This window comes from Erithacus rubecula, assembly GCF_903797595.1.
Source record: "Erithacus rubecula genome assembly, chromosome: 3".
Lineage (NCBI taxonomy): Eukaryota > Metazoa > Chordata > Aves > Passeriformes > Muscicapidae > Erithacus > Erithacus rubecula.
In genome coordinates, this window is record NC_136689.1 from 123,278,053 (window position 1) to 123,302,205 (window position 24,153).

A 24,153-nucleotide genomic window follows, 5' to 3' on the forward strand; every position below is an offset into this window, starting at 1 on the left:
GGTTAAAATCTCTCAATTTCTTCCTTGAGGAATAAAACTTAAATCTTGCTATTCAGTTTTGTGTTTTACTACTTACTGAGTTTAATGAAATACGGCAAAACCTTAACTTGAAAGCGTAACAGTAAATCAAACACTGTTATATATCTAACAATTGTACCAGGAAAAAAGGAACAGGAAAACTTTTTCAAGAATAAAATCCCTGAGTCTGTGTCTACATTTTTTCAATGTACAAATTTTTTTAAAGACATAAGCTAATGTCTTACAGGTACATCAACCATACACATAATTTTTGGCCCATATACCTTTTATCTTGTGCAAGACTTGAACAGTAGAGGGAAAAGGACATATCACTAGGAAAGTCAATTTTGTTTTCATTCTCTTTGGAGGCCCTGCAGTGTTCTGCACTATATGCAGATCTATGCTAAAATACTGATATTAGTTCTTGTTTTCATCTATTTCATTGCAACTCAATTGAAATTATATATTCTACTTGACAAGAGAACCACTTTCCTTATCCCAGTAATCTCAAAGTTGGGGAAAAAAAACATTTAAATGTCATTAAAAGAGATTTTCACAGAGGAAGATATATTTAATTGCTACTCTCTAGACTCTGAGCTGGAGACATCTTGCTCTAAAGTTATATTTATGATGTTGATGATGTAACTAAGTCAGGGATCCTGAAGACTAGATTGGCAGAGAAAGGCATGACAGAACACAAAAGAATGCACAAGCAAATCCATCCTGGATTGGTTTCAAAGTCTAAAGGTCCCTGGGAACCTTTGGGGTCTGATACAAATGACAGTAGCCAAAACCATCCCTTTTACATGAGGCTGTGCTCTTTTAGGAGTTGGCATTACAGCTTCATGCCACTTGGCCTCCATCCAGAGGTGACATCCTGGTCCCATTCACTACCCTATTACAGACACAACCCTCATATTCATTAGCTGTGCCCACTTATGTCCTAACTTGGAAACAGTAACAGCACTCAATAAGATGTAGAACATGAAAGACTTTTCTATTCTACACTAACATAGTTCTTTTTCTATTACACTCATTGAAAAAATAAAAGTGGCATGGCTGTGTCTTTATCTGTTAATTTACCTTCTTTGGAATAAATTTTCTGGTGTACATCTATTCCATCCCCTAACTTACTAGGAAATCCAATGATTTTCTCAGATTTAGCTAAGCATATCCTTTAAAAGTGTCTGGTAATTTCTGTTTATAGTATTTATGTCACTTCTCCTAAATGCCAGAAGGATTTTATTTTCTGAAATCCAGATATATCAAGTCAGATTTACAAAAATAAAATGATTACAATAGTTGTATTGGAAACAAACAAACAAAAACACCCACAAAAACTCAAAACAACACAACAAATCAAACCAACATGGCAATTAGAAAATATTTGTCAAAATCCTTCCTCTGAACTGAAATTGCTTGAGCTTTAGCTGCAGACAGCTCTTTCCTCACTAATGTGATACCATTATCATAGAGCTGGAGACAGTTAGCAATTCTTGTTCCAGCACTGAAAAAACTTGGTTTCACAGCAAACAGCTGTCTCTGCATGAGAAACAAGTGTGACAAAGACAGTTAGGCAAAAAGGGTTTCAAAATGTTCAATATGAAAAATGTTTCTTTTTCTAGACTTGGTGAACCTCCAGCTGTTATGCTGAACAGATCAACATTGTTTTCCCATGAAGGTTGATTTATAGAATAGGAATGAATGACCATTCATTTTTTATTCCTTGAAAGGACATATTTGCCCCCCAGACAGTTATTCTTTTATATGATCATGTTGAACTCACAAGGAAGAAGCAAAATTATTAGTCTGAATCCTGCCATAAAACTACAACTTGAGGCAAAATTTAATGATGTTCATCTCACTAATTAAAAATTTGATATTTTTTTCTTTGCATGGATAAAAAAAATCCAAAGTAGAATTAATTTGCAAAGTGCACACTTGCTGCTTTACAGTGGGCAAAATCTTTTCAGTACATTAGGTAGAGAGGTTCAAATGTTGCATTTCACTCCAGCAAGGAACCTTAGAAGGTCATATCTCTTGTTCCTCCCACTGCTTACAGCCACAATAACACATGGCAGGCAGAAGGCTGGTGTAGCCTGTTACTCAGGGGTCCCTCTAACACAAGAAAATTGCCAAGAGGAGAGGATGGATAGACCTGAATCAGCTCCTTCTTTTTCATCCTGTTTCCTCAGCTAAAATACCTTGAAAGCAAGACAAAAACTGGCAGATTTTTAACCTCTCTGATCCACAACTTTTGGAACACCATTCTGCCAGACATGACTGGGACAGTCTGATGCTAATCAAACTTGTGTTGTGAGTCATACTTCGACATAAAGATGGCATTATACCACATCTATCACCTTCCTAGATCTCTAAAGTTCAAATGTAATTTCATTTTGTAGTAGTAGAAAAGGAGCTCATTCCATTTCTCCAAATTGAAAAGTCTGTCTAGCACTAACCTTTAATCCTGTGCAAATGGGTGCATTGAGACAACATGTATGCATGGAACAGCACTGTCAAACGATTAAAATATTTTTCTCTGCAAAGGAATGGAAGATGCTGAAGGGAACAGTCATGAAACACTCAATTTGCAGCATGTGAAAGAAAAGGGGAGGGCTTCACTCATGGGTAAGCCAAAAAAAAAGTATAGAGTAAACTTAAAGGTGCAGAGTAGGATGATGGAGAATATTTGCAAATTGTCTCTTATCTCAAACTGATCTACCTTCTGTGGTACCTACCTTCTGGCCATGCCAGCCAACTTCCTGGCTGAGTCTGCTCTTCACATTTTAATCCTTCTTCCCTCTCAGGATTCTTCTGTTCCTTGGGATTATTCTGTTCCCGTATTCCAGAATTCTTTCACAGAATCATGAAGTGTCTTGACTTGGAAAAAACTTAAAAGACCATCTAATTTCAAACCCCTTCTATGGTCAGGGACACCTTTCACTAGCTGGGTTACTCAGAGCTCATCTAACCTGGCCTAAAACACTTCCAGACATGGGGCACATACTACTTCTCTGGTCAATCTGTTGCTGTGCCTCACCCCCTCACAGTAAAGATCCTTTTCCTACTATCTAATCTAAACCACTCTCAGTTTGAAGCAATTTCTCCTTGCCCTTTCACTACATGCTGTTGAAAAAAGCTTCTCTCCATCTTTCTTGTAGGATCCTTTCAGGTACTGTAAAGCTTCAAGAGGTGACCCCAAAGCCTTCTCTTCTAGAGGCTGAACAGTCCTGATTCTCCCTGCCTTTGTCCACAGAGAAAGTGCATCATCACTCCATCTTGGTGATCCTCCTCTGGACTTGCTCCAACACATCAATGTCCTTCCTATGCTGGGGGACTCCAGACCTGGATGCAGTACTCAGGTTGGGGTCTGTGAGAGGAACCAGAGAGACAGAATCTCCTCCCTTGCCCTGCTGGCCATTTGGTTTTATGGACACATTTGGTTTTATGGGCTGCGAGAGCACATTGCCAGCTCATGTCCAGCCTCTCATCCACCAGCACACCAAGCCTTTCTTGGCAGGCTGCTCTCATTCTGTTCATCCCCGCCTGTGTTGATACTGGGGATTTCCCCAATCCAGGTGCAGTACTTTTCACTTGGTCTTGGTAAACCTCATGAGATCCCTATGGGGCCACTTCTTGAGCTAGTCCAGATTCCTCTGGTTGGCATTCTCTCCTTCAGGTGTGTGAACCACATCACTCAATTTGGTGTCAACTGCAAATTTGCTGAGGCTGCACTCAATCCCTAGGTCTGTGTCATTAATGAAGGTACAAAACAGCAGTGATCACCATATAAACCCTTGAGGGACCCTTCTTCTCTGTCTTCTACCACCAATGCTGGGCTCCACTTTTCCCCTAGTCTCACAATTACTGATGATGGTGCTGTTTGTTGAATACAATTAGAAGAAAAAAATTGACACACTACTTTCTTGTAACTTTCTGTCTCCTTTCTTTTTCCTTTTGAGCTGGCTCTGTTCTTAGCCAAGGAATCTTCCTCCACATCCTCACACCTTTAGTCTGTGATGAGTCTTTGACATCTTTGAATCACTCTTGGAATACGTTTTCCTCTCTGTCCCTTTGATTTTTTCTCTACTAGGATTACATATTACAGAGTTACACACTATTATCTTTTGAAATCTTCTGGATTCTCTCCATGTTAACTCAAAGGGTCAGCACCTGACTCTGTTGTCAGTGAATATTTGCTACACAGGTGTTTATATCTGAGATATTTGCTTTCAGGTTTTCCAGAATTTCCACCCAACAGGACGTGGTTTATCTCTGCCTAAAGAAGACACCTACATTTTGTCACATGAATCATACCCTAAACACCACTGACTATGCTAACAAAAATTCTGTCATGGAAGCCTACAAAACCAAATCAGGTGTAGAAACCTGTGTTACAGTCCTTAAAGTCAACTGTGAGAATTGTAAAACTCAGAATTGCATCTTTTTTTCCCCACCCTTTATAACAGACAGCTTTTTAATCAAGCAAGAACTCATTGAGGGATTGATGTTGGACTTTCCCAAGCTGATATCCTGTGCTGAAGGCAATGTAAAAGAAGGCAACCTTAATATAGCTGTGATACTAGTTCCCTTGCCTGTCTGTCCTCAGAACTGTGAAATGCAACTCATTCATTCAGCATAACTACTTTTTCAAAAAAAGTATATAGGTCATGAGTAACTCAATTTGAAAAAAGTCATTGTTTTCTTTTCTTTTTTGCATTTGATGTTTCCATCTGGCAGATAATTCCCCCTGTGTCAGATATCAGAAAATGACCTAGGGTAGGTACCCTCCCACTAGGGTAGAAATCTCATGATTCTCCACACTGGGCTGCCCCTATCCTGCTTCATCACTCAGTACCATGTAACAAATTGACATAGTTATCATCCAAAGGCAACCGTGGAAGCCTTTCTTCTGGGTTGGAGTCACATTTTTTCATAAATATTGTATAGGTCAGCTTTTCACTGGAGGCTTAATGTGTCTTATTAAACTTTATATTTTCTGTCATTGCCATAAATTTAATTTTTTATTAAGGTGGGTCACTGGCTGAAGAAAATTTGTTTTTCAAGGCAAACACTAATACTATTTTTTTCTAACTACACACAGAATAAAGCAAATAATATTACCCAGAATTTCCAAAAACTTCATTTCTACACTTTGCTCTTCTGCCTCCTTTTGATATCTCGTAACAAAAAGTCTGGTCGTCATGGTGTCTTGTGAACAAAATGGAAATGAGATGGAAATATTCAAAAACATGACAAGCAAATGAACGTTTGAAAGCAGTAGGGCATTTATAAAATGTCAGAGATCTAGACATTCCTAGGGCAGTTATATAAGTCTATAAAAGTCTTCATCCAGTTTGGTCATTAACTAAAATGCCTCACCCATGCTGGTGAGCATGGGATTAACTCTCATCTCTTATGTAGGGTTTTACTCATAAATACATGTCCTGGTTTGAAGGACAGATGTCTGCCAATAAAGGCAGAAGCTTTTTTTTTTTAAATGGAGAATGCAAATCCCCTCCCTCTAAATTATTATAATTTTGAAATTAGGGGGCTTTCAGACAAAGATATGGGAATTAGGATTAACAGTCCTTTACTATGAAAATTAAAATAAAAATACAATATTACAAAGAACAATCCCAACCGTGACAGAGTCAGAACACCCTGACACCCTGTCAGTCAGTCAGGGTGTTGGTGGCAGTCCCATTAAATGGTGGCTACAGTCCTCCTGCAGTGGCAGATGTGGTTCAGCTGGAGCAGTGCTCCTGGAGAAGGTGCAGTTTTCCTCTGAAGGTCCAGGGATGATGTGGGAAGGTCCAGCTTTCCTCTGGGATCCAGTGGAAAGAAAGTATCTTGCTGTTCAAAATCTTGTTTTTTATCTAGGTAGGAAAGGCTTGGCTGCTCCCCCTGGCTGGAGCATCTCCCAGTGGGATGATGCAGCAGATGATATCTTCCTGGAGGGAGGATGGGCTGTGGAAAAGACAAAGATGATTGCCCCACCTGGTTTTAAAGATGGCCCATTAGCAGATAATATGTCACATAGAGATAAGGATCACTGCCCCACTCACCTTCAACAGATGGTGATAGAATGCACATTTCTGGCCACATTCTGTATTGCAACCCAAGACAATATATAAAACTTTTTCTTCTTCATTAAAAAGAAATGTACCAGCAAGGAACAGAAAAGACGTCAGAACATCAGCTGACAGCAGCAAGAGAGCGCTGAAAGCCCTCCAGGAGAGAGAGAGTGGCTGGAGCAGTGTGGAGCTGAGTGTGCAGGAGTGCCCAGCAGTGCAAGGGGCTTGTAATACAGCACAGCCTAAAGAACCAGCTAACAGTGCTGGTGACCAGCTCAATGAACACTGATGTCAAACACACAGCAGCAAGGCCTGCAGAGGAGCTGGGAGGTTTGCTTATGTTTAAATATGTATACCTGCTCTAGAGGAAATTTAAGACAGAGTTAATTGAAAGCTACTAATCTCCAGTGAGAGGAAATAGGATGGGATTGGAAATGAAAGTAGAGAAATAAAGTTTTGGCCAACAGAAGAGAGAACAAAATATAGGATAATCTAGTACACCAGAGTATTTAACCATATGCTTAAATTTTAATGTATGGGTAATCTCATTGACTTCCACATATGCTTAAATGATTTGCTGGATCAGGGCTTTAATGTGTATTTGAATTAAACCATAACATGATGATTTGGAAGTGAGCTCATTTTAGGTTTCACTGACTAAAGAGAGTTCTGCTCAACTGACATTTGGAGTTGAGATTTTTAATGAATGCCTAGTTACTTCAGAAAGCAATTAGTCTGTCATACAGTAATGGCATTTTTCTCTCTTCAACGATTTTCCTCATTCCAGATTATTATGTTTCAAATAAAGCTTGCAGGACATCATGCTGCTGTTGCATAATTATAGTTAACTCTCTCTCTCACACACACACACACACACACACACACATGTACTTCATTTCCAGCCACAACATCAGCACCTAGATTCTTGTCAAGAAGAGTTGAAAGTTTCTGTAATGATGTATACCTCTGCTTAGCACTCCATATTAGAATATATGCAGCAGAGTTAAAGGAGACTTGGACAGGAAAAAAATAATCTAGAAATAAAAGAAAACTAAAGTTTAGACAACTGTAACAAACTACTTTATAAAAATTAAGATTTTGGTTTGTCCACTGTTTGGGACATACTGAATGTCAAAATTCAGAGTAGCGTGGTTCAGAGATGGAATTGGTGGCATCAGCTAGAGAACTTTGGCTGCAATGTTTTTACTGATTTCTCTCCTTTTTGCCACAATTTATTGCTGAAAGCAACTGACTGTTCCAGCTGCACCTGGGAGCAAACCTAGACCTAATACTAAAACCGTAAGAAGACCAACAAAAATAACCATCTTGAATAAATGTATGGAAAGCTGGAGTTACCATATGTGTTTTTATGATGCACTGCTCAGCATTAAGCCTGCTTGCCTCAGGAAGGAAAAAAGTAACATCTAAGTGCATTGTCAGCAGAGTCTGATACATAACCAGCATACATACTGGGATAGCAGCAAGTAGGCCTAATTCTCCAGCCTGAAGTGGAAATAAACTGAAGCAGATTAAAAAAAAAAAAATGTTGAGCTAATGTAGGAAAACACATGGCTAGATGTGTGGTTAGGGGTATTTGTTGCATTAAAACATTTTCCTCTGAGGCAATCTTTTTGATGGCAACTGACATGACTGGTGTTTGACAATGCTGCCTTTTCAAGAGAGTCTGGAGGAAAATGGGTAACAGGTGCTTAACCCAGCTGGACTGTTTGAATTAGCCTGGCTGGCAAAAGAAGCCTGTAGCCTAATGTTCACATAAGAGCAGTCAGGCTCCATGGCTCAGCTCAGATTGTAGTGCTGGGATCCAAACCTGGTGCTGAAGGAGGTGCATAAGACTGCACTGAAGTTTGCTATGGATCTGTGCCTACGATATTCAGAACTGAACTGAGTGAAAATAACAAGTAGCAAAAGAGAACAATCATTTACAGGATTGGTCATTTCAGAAAAAAATCTTGGTGTGGGAAAATGGGCATTAACAACAGAGTAAAACACCTTCTTCTAGAGTTATACCCGTTTAGATTGACACCCTGTTATTTAATTTTTATTTTTTTTATTTATCTTCTTAACCCTTTGTTCAGAAAATGAGCAAATCATTCCATCAGTGTCATTACAGGAGAAACCTTTAATCCTATGCTTGAGTCACACTGGCTACAAAGAGGGATTCACACATTTCCTGTCCACACTGCTTCTGCAAGGGGACTTGATTTATGTTAGTGTGCCCTGAATCCTTGTGATTTCCAGAATTAAGCCAGACTGCAGACTTAGAGGCAGGTGAGGAGTTTTTTTCTCAGTCTAATTACCAGGGATCATGAAACGGGCGTTCTTCTCTTGAATCTGGCCATAGTCACTATCTAAGATTGACTCAACATGCTGCCTTCTTTGATTTCTCATGTTCTCTTCCTTCAGCATATTATAATTGTGCAATTCAACTGCTGAATTTGTTGCAGGCTGGTGATCAGTGTTACGTAGTAGTAGTATTTAAAGTAAACATTCTGTGAACGCTGCAAAGGTAGAATCCTATTTCATCACTTTATATGGTTTTATAGGTGTTGACACAATAACCAGGTGGTGCCCATCAATCAGAAAATCACAGGTCTTTAAATTTAGTAGAGTTATCTGACAACCTAACTTAACTATGGCTTCTTGAAAGCTTAGTAGAAGAATCAAATTCTGTTTTTCTGGAAAAATATGGAGACATTCAGTAGAATGCAAACAATTTTTCTCAGTCCTTGGAAATTGTCACCATCTAAAACCACAGAACAGTTTCTTTCTTGAAAACAAAAATATCTCCTTGCCAGAGTTTGTTCTGCATTGATGATAAAAAGTGAAATAAAGGTGCAATATCAGTGACTGCTTATTAGCTGTGGCTTTGATTTTGCTGTAGGCTGAACTAGCAAGTGCCATGGTACTGTCTCAGGGACCCCACAACCCCAGAGTCCAGACACTACAGAGCATTTCTGATGACATCAAGGTGCTGAGAAGACAGCAAACACACGTCAGAAAGCCCAGCTCATTGAAAAAGTTGCCCACATCCCTTAACTGCAATGAATACATCATAGCTTAGCCTCAAACAAGGGAGTAAAAGTGAAAGTGACTTTGCCAAATCAAAGATATTTTCATCGTGTGATATACATATGAGCAAGTCATTATTTTATCCCTGGTCCCTCAAAATCTGACCAAAGCTTTGGTTTTCACTTTTTCCAGAATCTGTTCTATAGTGGTTGCAATGATGACACACTGTATACACATTTCTGTATTGGAAATTTTTTTCAGCTTGTATATCTTGAGTAGAAGTAATTCAGGAAGAAATAGGGACAAAAAAAAAAAAAAAGGATACATGTCTTTCAGTATCTGCCTATACCTAACATCAATCTTAAAAACAATAACAGTCCACAACCTCTTAAATCTTGGATTGATGATGAAAATTTCTTGCAATCATCAATTTCTTATGGCAGAATACCCAGGAAGATTGGATATGGGTGGAAACTTGTAAGACAGGGGATTTTTTATGACAGGTGTAAATATGCTCCCTTCCCTTAAGTGCTCATAGATTCACAGTAAAACATGTTGACAAGTTCGACAGGGCCATATTTATACCAGGGTGATAAAAATACAGCTTATCAAGTGCTACAAAGCCAGGTGCACACCTCTTAGGAGAAAAGAATGCAAAGACAATGTGAGTCAAACTGATCAATGTGGTCTGCTGTTCAGAATCAGCTCATAAGGAAAGGGTGCTAGAGTAGTTTTTGTTCTCCAAGTTGGGGAACTGCCAAAATAGCATCTTTCCCCCTCCACAGTGTGCCAGCAACAGCAACACAGCCATTTTAAATTACTTCAAACCACTGTTAAATCTCTACCAACATGTCCAAAATAATTTTCTCCAAACAGCTTTCAGCTGCCCTTTTGAAGTCACAGCAGCACGATGGAGGTGAAAATCTCTGCTTGTGCTCCTGTGAGTCACGCAACACTTCAAGGTGTTTATTTTTCTGAGAAAGTATTTCAATTTGCCACTTACAGCTAAGACACATTTACCACCAAATTGTTGGAGCTGGAACCGAGTTTCTTCTATAGCTAATGTCCTTAGCAATCTAATCACAGAATTAAAAGTGTCAGCATTACAGCAAGACCTTCATTCTGCTAAGGATTTTTATTAATAGTATTTGTTGTTAAAACATTGCAGATCCACTAGATATTTTATTGATTTTTCTTTAAAAATAACTCCATGCAAAGACAAAGACCTTGGTCTTAATCTTTAAAACAAGTAATTTCAGTCATTGAATTAAATAAATTTAAAAAAATATATATAGATATGTATTTAGAGGAATACCAGCCATTGTTTAACAACAACCCACAACCTGCAGGTCAGAAACAGCTTCATATATTTCCTAGAAAATATCCATGTTGTCTAAAAAAGAAAAAAAAAAATAAACGGTATGGAATATCAATGACCATGACAGTTAACAGTGGGATTTCTTTAAATGCAACTGTCTAAAAAATCAAGGATTAGGCTAATAGACATTTTTCTCTGTACCTCTAGGAAGCAAGTCACTTCTTTTACTGCACACTGCCGGCAGGTATAAATCACACCCAGTATTGGATAGCCCTTAGACCACTGATATTAAGTGGGTGACTCACTTTGCCTGTAGGACATGCATCTGCCCATATGCTTCTGACACAACCCTGTCCAGGCATTAAAGCACATGTATTTTAAACGTTGTCACAAGAGACCATGTTTCTCCCACTCAGGTCTAAGTAAAGTCCCAGTGTACTCATGAGCAAGGCAGAAGCTGAGCACCACAGAGGAGTGAGTATGGAAAAGATCTTTACATGTCATGATATGAAATGCCTGTGGTGGCAAAGGCTTTCATGTTAATCATAAGATTATCATTGCCTACATTTCTGGAGGATGCAGATATTCAGTCTCTAAGCAGTAAGACATTAAAGGGGAAGACACTAAAGTGTTCCAAAATCTACATTCTTTCCTAACCATTTTCCTTTTCCAGAAGATCATTTACCAATTACTTTAGCCACAAAGCAATACCTGCAACTACTGCTTTTTTTATTAGTTTTTGTAAGTCAACAAGAGAATAAATAAATAGCACAAGCAAATGTATTTCTCCACTTACTTAATTTGGAAGGTTTTAGGTCACATCTGCTCCCATCAGCTTCTACAATGCTCAGATACTAAACCATCTGGGACATACTGAGAAAGAAATACACAAGGGAATTCTTACAGAGGAATGTCATAAAGTGGGTCACTCACTAAACCTCTTCAGTGGAAAACGAAGCAAAAATTGGCCTATATGATAGAGGACCATTAAATATGTTTGGATGAGTGACACTGCATCAGAGTGTAGATCTGAAGGTAGGTGTGTGCAGAAAATGTAGCTTGCAACCTCCTGTAAGTAATTACATTGACTCACAAGTGTGGGGAGCATATTTCCTAATTATTTCTTATATCTCATGGTCTTTCAGTTTGAATTGTTGACTCATTCTCCACTTCTCCTTTTTTGCAGATAAAATTTGGAAGATTTTTTCCTTGCTGCCTACAAGGTAGATGGATATTCACAGCAAACTAACATTTAAAATTGCCTTCCTTGTCATAGAAAAAAGTTGCAGATGTGCACTTCCCTTCAAGAGAGAGGCAACAGTAAACTTTAATGATATTAAAAAGTTCAGTTGTAAATGCAACAGTATTTTTACAAGATTCTACAACAAGGTACACTCACCTATTTACTGCATAAATGACATGGATAGACAAAACTCTCAAGGACACCCTTCCATTGAGTTATGAGTTTCAGAAAGGATCCTAATTCTTTCTAAGATACTTCTCTGAGGAGAGTTTAGACATGTCTGGATTCAGATTTCATTCCAGACTAGGTCAACTGTTGTTTATGTCTATAAATTATTATGTCTAAACAATTATTTATACACAATCAATCCTTTATTCCACCTGGCTAAGATTTCAAAGTTTCAGTATGCTTGGTCACAATTCACTTACCTGATGTGATAAGGAGCCTCTCAAACTTGAGCAGTCATCTTGAGAAGCACAGGGACCCCTTCCCTACTCAAGGGAAGGTCCAACTGGGCACCCACTGCCATGCAGGAAAGCACACTGTAATGCCAACACCACAGATAATACACTTTTTGTGTTCAATAACAATGACACTAACTCCCAGGACTTTCTTAGTATTTAATATACACTTAAGAGTATTAACAAATATGACAAATATATATATAGAAGCCTGAAATTAGAGGGGGAAAATAGATATAAATACTGTCTTGCCAATTTATTCCATCTTTTAACAGCCATCAATCTGAAATGTCAATCTGAAATGAATTATTGGGAATCATGCAAGAAAACAAGCCACATACAATTTTGAATGTGTAAGGCCTTAAACTAAGATACTGTTTGAAGTTCAAATATTCTGATAGCAATCCTTGCTCATCTTTATTTATCATGCATGTTCAATAATAGAAAACAAAAAAAAAGAATGTCATTATATTAGGTACCAAATCTATTAGAAGGTGATATCCTACTGTATTGTTGTGACAATTTAGAAAAAGTGATGTCTGTAAAGTCATGTCTTATTTTTAAAAAGCCACAGGGATATGGGGCTAGTGAAGGATGACTTTATAAACAGCAAATCTTAGGTGTAGATTATCAGGTGGGACCACTGCCACCAAGTGGAAGTAAGATCTGGGTCAGTTCACATCAGAAGTCCATAACATTCTGTTCCAGGCTGTGTCATCCACTAGTGAGCATGTTCCAAAAACTAGTGCAATTTTTATTCAACTGCAAACAGCCTATCCCTTAGGGCATAGATACACAGAAACTGTAAAGAGTTGATCTCTTGGGATGTAGATATAGGATCTGGGATTCCCCAAAATTCTGTCAATAGAAAGTGTATTTGCACAGGCAGAGACACATATATATTTGGTTGAGCTAATGCAACCACCCTTCATTTATTGTATAACTAGTTTTATAATCCTGCTCATTTCTTGGCTTTTATTTCTTGCAACAGTGAGCAGGTCTCATTAGATACTAAGCATGTTAAATAATACTTTTTAAAATATTAATCTGCTTCTCCTTTGAACTTAGTTGAGTTTCATTGCTTACATTAAAAAAATGCTCACAATATATATTAAATTTTTCATTTCAATGAAAAATGTTCATGTTCAGGTGTAGAAATTTTGGGTTCTGACTAGAATGACTTGGAAATATGTATCTTACTGTATTGTATTCTGCTACAGACTCTCTTTGTCATCTTTGATGAATTACTTACTTTTCTAAATTCATTGTTTCTGTCAGCATTCATCCTTTTTAAATTGGGAGTAAAATTTCCCCATATCAGAATGGTCAATGCCAGGATGAAATTTCTAAATGGCAGTGAAATGTTGAGGGTCCTTTTAATAGACAAGGATTTGGAAAATCACTTGAATAAAATCAATTTAATAAAATAACTAATGAAGACAGGTATTCAGTAGATGGATAGATGAACTCATAGACCTCAATATAATTTTCCTTATCAAGCTCATTAACTTCTTTCTCCATGAAGCCAACACTGTAAAAATAGGACCGTTATCTAAATTAGGTTTTAAAAAAACGTCAGAAATTAACATTATTATGTTCAGAAGCACAGACATATTTTCTTGCCTAAAACTAAAAAAATACTGTCATACTATTGGTTCATACACGCCACATCTCACTGAAACATTTAGTATATGCCTAAATTGTGACAGAATTTTGATTCAGACCTGCTCAGGAAGCTAATTCATCCATGTATAATCACCATAGCCTGCAGGTTGATCTACTCATTTCATATTAAAAAGAGGGTCACTGAACAAATGCACAGCATTAATCCCTTTTTATTTCTTGCAGAGTCTGTTAAGAACTGAAAATACCAGAGAGCTGAAATATTTGAGTAGATTATACTTTTTTTACCCTTCCAAATCTTTTAAGTTGTGATTGTAAAGAAAGACCCTCTCTCTATGTTGAGATTGTATAGGTTCTTCTACTGGGTCGAGTTGTTCAGTGAAACTTTTTCACAGTTAAATCTGCATATGGATCCATCACCTTAATCATCTTCCTAAGAGAAAGTAAAGTGATAGAAATGCTTCCAATATGGAGTTAAAGGGGGTCAAGGTGGTGGAATAATTCTGTTTATGTTTATAATTCTATATGCATGTTTAAATAGTTAGTTTCTTCCTTGTTTAGAAAAGATTTTAGGGATAGAAATTAGATTGAATTTTTTCATTACTTTTTCAAACATTCCTTTTAACTACAGCTTTCCTTGGAAAGCTTATTGCCTGAAGTGAATTCATTGGCTGTATGTGAAATGAAGCCTGCTTCTAAAGTCACAGTGTATGCACTGCTTTTACACCCAGTGGAGGTTGACCAGTACATAGAAATTTATCACAAGTCATACAATGTTTTCCTTTACAGCCCACCATTTTCAGAGTATCTGTTATCACTAGACAATTTTAGATTAAATGTGGAAATATAAAAATGCAAGTCTCAAACACCACAGGCTTCCAAAAACCAAGGATGGATTATCTTCAATAACCCTAAGTGAAGTCTGTTTGATAATAATTATTCCTAATAAAAGTTTCAGATATTTGCAAAATTGGAACTGGAAACAACTCCAAGAGATTCCATCCTTCTGCTTCTGGGCAGTACTAGCTATGTCTTCATCACTCCTGATGGATATCCTTAAAAATAGGCAATGAGGAATATTGCCCATATTCCCCTTCTCAGCCTGATGAGTTTTCACAAATCTTGCCATTTAGAAATTGTTTCAACTTGATTCAGCTAGGATAATAGCTGTTATAGCTTGTCTAACTTAATATTGTGTGTAGTGAAAAAATTCTTTGCAGCTGACATTTTAAATACTTGTTAACCAGAATAATTTTTCTACTTAATCTTATTTTGTCAAGACTAGACAGCCCCAGGTCCTGCACTCCTTCTTAGAGGTAGTGTTTGGTAGACCTCAGCACATCATGGATGCTTTGTGTTGGACTCTCTGTTACCATGATCTGGACACAGAGCTCTAGCTGAGGTCTTGCTGTGCTGGGCAGAGGGAGCTTGCATTCTGTACTATTTAGTGTGCTTTGAGTCCTCTCCTATTTGTCTGCTGTGTTGACTGAAACTTGGTTCTGTTAATTCAAGGGCAGCCTGTCCAGGGAGAAACTAGACTAGCAATCCTTGGATCCTTTTCCTCAAAATTATTTAATTTCTTTATCATTCTCATTTCTGATATTGTCACAGATTTTTTCCTAAAATTAGAATTTGGACCTTATTTTCTTTGGATTTAATTTCATTTTGGTTTTTTTTTTTTTTCATATAATTCTTTTAGTTGTTAGGAGATTCTGATTACTAGTTCTACAGCATCCTCAAGTTTGTCTCAGATCAGGGTCAAGGGCAGATTTCCTGGGAATTCTTTCCATTCTGTCTTCCAAGATATTAATGAAACATCAAGGACAGGTGTGTCTGGATGCCTCCTTACTAAGTTTTCTTCTTTTGTAGAGAGCTTGAGTGCATTCTGTGGGCTCACAGCACCCCAATCTCTTGAATGGAAAGACAAACAAGACGTGTATGTTTCAGCTCAAAACTGTTAAATTTCTTACTATCAATCTGTCATGTTCTTTTCCAGTTTAAAATGCTGTCACTTAAACACAAAATGCACACTCCATATGGTTATTAAGTTCAGTATGCTTTTCCAACTTGCACATAATTCTCATCTTAGTCAGAAAAGCTAGGAATTCTATTGTGTAGCATATTTTAAATATTCCCAACATTTTCAGTTTTTAGATTCACTGGAAATGGTTGACTGTTTTTCACATAGTAATAATTTCAATAATATCTCAGCAGCTTTTTGAAAATACACGTGTGAATATGTGAATGTAACCAAATTTCCACACAATGAGTTTTTTCTGACTTTAGATACATTACTACATTGTGGTTTAGGATCGTAAAAATGCCCTTTAGTGATGAATCTAACTTCCCTTTTATTGTAAGAATTTTACTTTATGCTAAATCTCTAATTAGATTCTTTGTCATGAAAATTTAACAATTGGGAACTGCATAGTTTTCACATTACTTTTGCATTCACCACCCTACTTGCCTATTTTAATTTTTCATTTTTCAGAAGGCAGTAACTATGCCATTAATACTGCATTAAGCATGAGTTTTCTACAAACTTTTAGGAACACATTACCCTTGTTCTTGAGCAATAGACTCCAGGGACATATGCAGAAAAAGAGCCGGTCTTCAATAACATTTTGCTCATCCACAAGTTTGTTTTCAAGGAAATAGTGCTAAAATTCACATGGGATTGCTAAAAAGCCTCACTTTTGATCCTCGAAAGGACAGATGACAAGTTTGTAGTTTGTGAAAGAGAGAAGTATTTATGTTGTACAGAATAGGGATGTAATACTGCCAGTAAGCAAACTCATGGCCCTATAAAAAGACAGAGGTTGATCACAATAAATCAGTTTCTCCAGGAGGAGGCTGTGGGAAACCCTGCTGAAAACCTTGGAGAAATGCAGGTAGACAGTGTTCACGCACTGGACATTGGGCTGAGCAGGTTACTTTGTCACAGAAGTCAATCAGGTTTGTCGAGCAAGATTTGCCTTTGGTGAATCCAAATGTTTTTCCCAATCCTGGGCTACATCTTACATATGGCAGCCCCCAGGATGACTCATTTAATAACTGTCCCAGGGTCTGGAGTAAGACTGATGTGTCCATAACCTCCTGGCTCATCCATTGGAGATTCTCCATTTGTCAGCCTAAAGACTGGGTAGACAAAAGTGTTCACAGGTAAACTCCTCTAGCTCATTTAAGGGTGCTTTGGAATACACAAGGACTTCCTAATCCCTTACACTACTTAGTGGATAGGCAAGGCTCCTGACTTCTGCCAGGTTACTAAATAAGTTGCTTGGATTCTTGGTCATGTCAGAACATTATTTCAATAGGTGTTACTAGATGACAAATATTGAAGAACAGCTTCTCCAAAAGACTGGTGGTATTTCTCCTTCCCTTATTCATTGATTATATCATTGCTACGAAGTGAGAAGACAGGCTTCACTCCTTATTCCTAAATTTACTGTTGCTCAGGTGGATACTGTTAGTACTGGCAGTGTTTTATTCTGGGTTGATTGTAATCCTGATAACCTGTCTTGGCCATGGCCACTTAGATGGAGAGCTGTGTTCCTTTGCTTGCTCTGTGTTTTGCCAGGAGATGCTGCAAAAACTGAAACTGTGTCTGAGAAGTCATCTTGGGAAATCAGTGATTAAATTCAAATAGGAGAGGAAGGAGTTGAAGCCAAGTCTCACACTGCCAGTAACCTCCTGTTTTGGCTGCCATAGCCAGAATTTGGGGTATATGGGATATTTGGGGTTAAGGTTTCTAAGTAAAGTCAAAAATCCCTCTGTGGCCTGATTTAGTTCCTAATCCTTCATGAGAAACTAGTTCTGGAAGACATATACCTCTTTGTTATTTTTCATGGAGAAACCTGAGTGTCTCAGTTCTCTAGCCTTCATAAAGGAGATTTAAGATGCACTTTCTTCCTACTGTTTATTCATATACATATTCATAGCAGGACCACCAAGTCCTAGGAACTTCAAGGACAGATTTTGACTTGAAAATTCCACCTATTTAGTAAGAATTATTTATTCAGACATCTGCAGAATTTCAACATTGTTATCCTTGAGAGATGCAGTGTTCAGTAATACAATGAATGGGTTTTGTTGACTGGACTCTGGCGCCTCTCCATTTGACAAAATGTTTTGGTTTTTTTAATTTAAAAACTGTAGCTAATTAGCTACTTTCTGATTAAATTCATTTCATGGGAAAATGTTACTTAACCCAGTATGCTTTGTCAGAAATATCCTGTTTAACAAAAATTGATATGGAGCAAGGCAGTTTTCCCACAGTTTTCTGGATTGCCTCAATGTCCCATAATTTAAGACAGATCTGCACCACACTGAGATAATGGAATGATGGTTTCAGTTTCCCCATTCTCAAGACATCTTCTGGTAGCCACAGGTCCCAGCAGGTTAGAGACTCAGGTTAGAGACCTGGAGATCCTGATGTCCCCTCTGTGACTCTGGTGTTTTTCAGAAAGATCTCCATTTAGGCTCCTTCAAGACCAGGACACAGGGATTTCTGACTCCACCTGTCCTGAGGTGAAGAGCCAGAGTCCCAACATCCATGGTTTGGGTACACTTTGCCATGCCAGAGGTCTACCATGGAGCCAGGATTTAACTACAGACACAAACCATATGACCTACTTTAGAGGCGGTTCTTGTAAAGTTTAATTCTACTGATAGCAGAAATGAGCGATGAACAGAAATTTCAATTTCAGTGAGCATACATTCACCAATATTCATATCTGAAAGAGTGTACCAGCATTTTCTAAAACAAAAATTTCATCCAAATTTCTGTCTCCTAGAAAAATTAGGAAAATCATTTGTCTAGGTTATTTGGTTGTCTATTCATCTTAGACCAGAAGAAATTTAACAAATAAACACATCAGAAAATTTTCCTCATTCTACCTTCATTTCCTTAAGCTTTATCTGAAGCCTAGACTCATAACATTTCCCAAAGCTATAAACAGAATTGACTGCTCTATTTGGATGGATTTTTAAGTGTATAAAACACAGTCTTTAAAGGCATTCTAAAAGCCACATTACTCAGGAAATTACAGGTTTTGTTTTGCAACGTTTTATACATATACATTAGAAGGTTGTGTCACTTCAAAACAGAAGTGACAGGGCAAATAAAGTACAGTTTTAAAATAACTTTTCCTCACATATAAATAAATAATAAACCTGACCTCCCCTACCTTAAAAACATTATTTTCCAATTCTGTACTTTTATTGCTTCAAAATAATGCAAGTTGAAAATTGCATCTTCAAGAATAGTGAAAGCATTGTTCTACATAGAGGTTGACTGTATTCACTTGAAAGAATAGAAGGTGATTATACTTTCTGAAAACCTCAAATCAGAGCCTGCATATGTAATAATGTGTCTGTGGTGAAGGAAAAAATGCAAATGTGCTGTCATTTTTTTGTGTTAAAAATATAGCAAACATTAAAATCAGGCTGCATTTACTAAAATAGAAAACAAAAATTAGTAGCTTGATTGAAAGGCATATGTTCTCCTTTTCTTCTATAATGCCATTGTAAAATAATCTACTTAGTAATTTTATTTCTCAAATTGCAAACTGGATTTTTTAATAACAAAACAAAACATAAAATCATACTAGTTAATAATTGGATTTTTAAATGCCAGAAACTAAAAGCTCACTAAAAAGAAAAAAACTGCCACATTTTGTACAGGGTCAGAAGGCAAGTTTGTTTGGCAGCCAAGACATGCAGCTCCCATCTGCAAAAAAAGTGCAATCAAATTCTCCTCCATAAATTATGATGAGGAGAATTATCACAATATCACAATTGAACACTAGACTTTCAAAAAATGTATTTTATAACACAAGAGTCAATTCATGATGTGGGGTTTTTCCAAAATATTGATGATCTGTCACTTTACAGCACAAGCCTTTATTCAGGATATTCAATTGGATGTTCTCCCTTTCTGCAATGCCAGCAGAAATCAGCTTGCAATTCATCCACTCCTCTAAAGCTTCAGCAGTCCAAACAGAAGGTGTCTACCCATCCCTGTGCACAGTTAACCAAGGGAAAGTCTTTGTGACATGAGAATTTATAGGCAGTATCAACAACTGTTGCAGTTGAACTTAATCCTGTTTATTACTTTGATTTCATAACAAATCTACTACTTCTAGTAAACAGAAATTTTCTCCTGAAATGTAAACAACCTTCAGTATTTTTGGTGTTAGAAGTCTGTTGGACTGGAGCAGTGTCTATGATATGATGATCATAGTCTCATTGGTTTTCTCTGATCTAACTTCTACCCACTGCACCTACTTCTATTTTTTAGCTCTTAGGCAATAGCTTTCTTAAAAATACTTTGAAGCAGAAACCATCTTCTCCTCTGGCATTAGTACTAATCTCTAATACACTTGGGGCCATACTCTCTTTTCCAGAATCTGTTGCTGAAATTATTCTTATGTCTATTCAAGGTCTGGGAATCTTAACACTAGGCAGCCTGATTTGTTTAGCACTCTCTTGAATCTAAATGCCAGCACAATTTCAAACGAGCTTAACAGAGCTACTTGCAAAGGAATTTAATGAAGAATTTGTTAAGAGAATGGTACAAGGTACATTGCATCTGGAGAAAATGATAACAGTAAAAAAAAAAATGCAAAATAACTTCTTTATGTCATATAAAATCTGTAGAATTGTATTTATTTTTAAAGGAATGTGGTTTACTCTTGTTTGTTAGCTATAAAATGAGAAGATTGTTAAACTAATTAATAAGCAATTTATACATCATTTAAAGACTGAAAAACCGAAAGAGAGGAACTATTCTTTTGATGATGTTACCTTTTATTCTCACTTTTTTTATCATCAATTTATGGGTAAGCCTTTATGCTTATAAAAGAATAAGCTGAAGGGAATAGATATAAGATTCATTACAGTTCCAGAACTGGTGGGCTCTCAGATGGCATGAAAGGAAATACAAAAACACACAAGGGAATTGGACATAGTATTTTTGGATGCTTTGAGCTGTGTGAAGGTTTTCCTAAGCAGGAGCAATTCAGAGGAGTTACGCTGACACTCACTGATCAAAAGAATCAGTAACATTTATGGTGCCAAATGCCTAGTGCAGTATAATTCATGGCAGAAGCACTGGGTCAGATCTACACTTCATTAAATCACATGAGAATCTGGTGCAATTGGAGGAAAGTGACACTCCTGAGTATACTTCACCTCAGGCTTTTCTATAAAGCAACTAAGCTGTAGATAGGAATGAAAAAACTTGTCACCATTCTGAAAAGCAAGTTCAATTGCTAGATTAATTTTTATATATCCTAAGAAGAATTCTGGAGCAGTGGGAAATCAGCATGATTTAGAAAATCATCTCATACCGATCCAATGTAATGGCAACAAAGTACCCTTAGCTGAAACAGTTGATCTATTTTTCTATTATTATCTCACACTGCTTATGTCCCAGAATTTTACTGCTGATGTTACTTTGGGGGTTGTTGTTCACTTTATGTTTGAGCTGTGGCAAGTATGGAGGCACAGGGCCCAAAATTCATTCCAGTTGAAATGGATAGGATCTTGGTGTGCATTCATTAAATGATCTTTCAAGATTCATAGGGTCTACACCAAAACACAAGTACTAATATTAGCTGCCTCCAACAGAATCTGTTACAAAAAAATCAATCCTTTAGTGTGAAGAGAGTTTCTGTGTATCATAATGAGCAGTTTCTTGGAAAGACTAAAAACATGTAAAAAAAACGAGTAATCAGTGTTTAGCCAAAACAGGCTGAAGGAGTAGGTGATATATATCAAACCTATGATCAGACAAAAAAAGCTGAAACACTTTTATAGGGCAAGAAACAGTCGTTCAAAAACAATGTCATGTGCCTGTCTAGGAGATGTGTATTGGCCAAACCTGAGCTCCACATATATTGTCAAAGAATAATCACCTATCAAGCTAACTCAGTGCCTGTCATAGTTTTAGCAGGCTTATTCTGAACAATAGTGTTTCAAGTTGTGCTGGCATTTGGAGAGTCAGTGATGGTATCTGAACTGCAGCACAGGTATAAATGAAGTTCCCTGCAGTCTTGACCCCTAGAGGTTTGTTTATCCTCTCCCCTCCAGTGCTACCAGGTTTTCTTTCAGGAGGAAACAAGCTGCAGGAGATAGACACTGTTACCTGAGCACTGTCACAGCATGAATTCAGGAAACATCCTTGGCCCCTCAGATTCAACATGTCCAGGGGATAGTGGAGAATGGATGTTAGCAAGCTGATCTGTATCACATCTCCAGATCTATTCAATGATGGGCACTGTAAGGGTGATACAGAGCTCCTCAGACCTGTTTCTTCTTTGTCAGTGTAATGTTAGCTGTGTTTCAAGACTTAAAATTGTATTATCCCAAGGCAGTTCACAGAAATATAGCCACATTATTTCAGTATCACTAGCCAGGCACCAATATGCTTGCTAACTGTGATGAAACTCTGGCCTCATGCTGGAAGTGTTTTGTTTTTCTCTACACCTTGTTTCATCTCAGATCATGGAGTGTAATAGCATTTCACTTTGTTTGTAGGGAGAACAATAAAGATACTACCTAGGTGATGTATAGCTAGACAGCCGAGCAAGGACAGCACAGCAGCCCAGTACAGCTGGCAGCAGTTTCTCTGTTGCCACGCTGTCAGGGACTGAAATAGTTTATGCCTCAGATATTGATATAAAGATTTGCTCATCATAACAAAAAGTGTATAAAGAAGCTATAACCCAAGAAACATCCCTGAAGACACCTGACTGGGACTTTGGACTGAATGTCAAACTGCTGAGATTAGATAAAAGGAAAACCCATTCTTCAATCACCTGAAACAAACAAGTAAATGAGGAAAGGAATGCAAGCCAAACCCAGAAGCTGTGCCAAGAATCATCTTTGTCTTGCTTGAGGGTGGGAGAGGCTGTAGCCTATGGACCCATTTGATGGGAGCAGGTTTGACAGATTTGTCCCCCACCCAAGATGAGGGGAAGAAGTTTTGGTGCATTGTACCCTCGGCTCAGGGACAGTGAATCCATCCTCCCTTACACAAATTGGCCATGGAACCCCCAGCACCACAGGCCACATCCAGGGACATTCACTTGAGAGGCAGCTGAGGGGGTGCACTAATCCATCAAAGGCCCCCCAAAGTTCCCCCCAAAATCTCTCCTGAAGCCTTGCACCAGAGGACTGCAGGTGATGCAACAAACCCAGAGTCTGTTGCAAGAGACAATGACAAACTCCCCTGCCTCAGTGAGGGGCCTGAATTTTCCTACCTGGCCTGAGTGTATATTTAACCCATTGGATTCTCTGCCTTTTGAGGGGACCTTCATCATCAAGGGGACCAGTTGGAGAGGATCAATGGAGCATCATTGGGATCCACAGTGTGGTGAAATTTCCCCTATTCTGCCCCTGTTACTCATTTTTGTCTCCCCCACCTATTTCCCATTTCTCTCTCTCTCTCTCCCTCTCCCCTCCCCTATTTACTATAAAATAAAACCCACACTATTGTCACTGGCACATGGCCTCGTTTCAGGCAGAGGCATTTCTAAGAACCTCAGGAATCAGATCCTGGCACATGCCAGAGAGGAGAAACATGAGAGTCTTTGTCAGGTGGGAGTGAGTATCCTTCTCCTCTTTTACCTCTCATCTGGCAGGTGTGAAGGAGCCACACTCACCTATGTGCCCTGCCTCTGAGTACACACGTGCGTGTTCTGTTGCTCAGCCATTAGACACAGTCACAGCAAGCATAACTTGCACACACTAAACATAATAAAGAACAGAACCATGCTGGCTATGCAAAAAGAAGGAATGTGTCTGTCATGAGATCAGAAAGCTACTGCCAGCAGGCCTTTTCTTGGGGGTTGTGTGCACTTCTTTTCATTTGTTCAGAGAGCCCCAAGTTAAAGTAGCACAACTTACAAGTTTGCTAGCACCAAGGTTCTCTTCTACCAGCTTGTGCTGTGACTTTGGAAACTCCAGACTCAGTCTAAACTCCACTGAGATACCACCAACAGGTTCTCTGGAGGAGGTGACCTGTAACTGCTAAAGCCCACAGCAGAATCAATAGAGGCTGACAATAAACTAGTGTCAGCCCTCATGAGTGTGTATTCCTCTTCCCCAAGATTTCCATTCTGGGGCAATGTAATACCTACAGCTCCTAGATAACACACCTGCCTATAGAGCCTTTCATCATTTGCTTTTCTCTTCCAGGCTCTTTTAGTGTCTTTTTTTTTCCTTCCTTTCTTTCTGGCCCAGAGAACTTGCCTAGGTAGGCAGAAAGGAAAATCTCTCAAATGCTGCATACATGCCATGCAGTTTCCTACAGATAGATTGCACTATATTTAATTCCAAAGCTTTTAAAACTGACTACTATTCATTAGTGTCTAT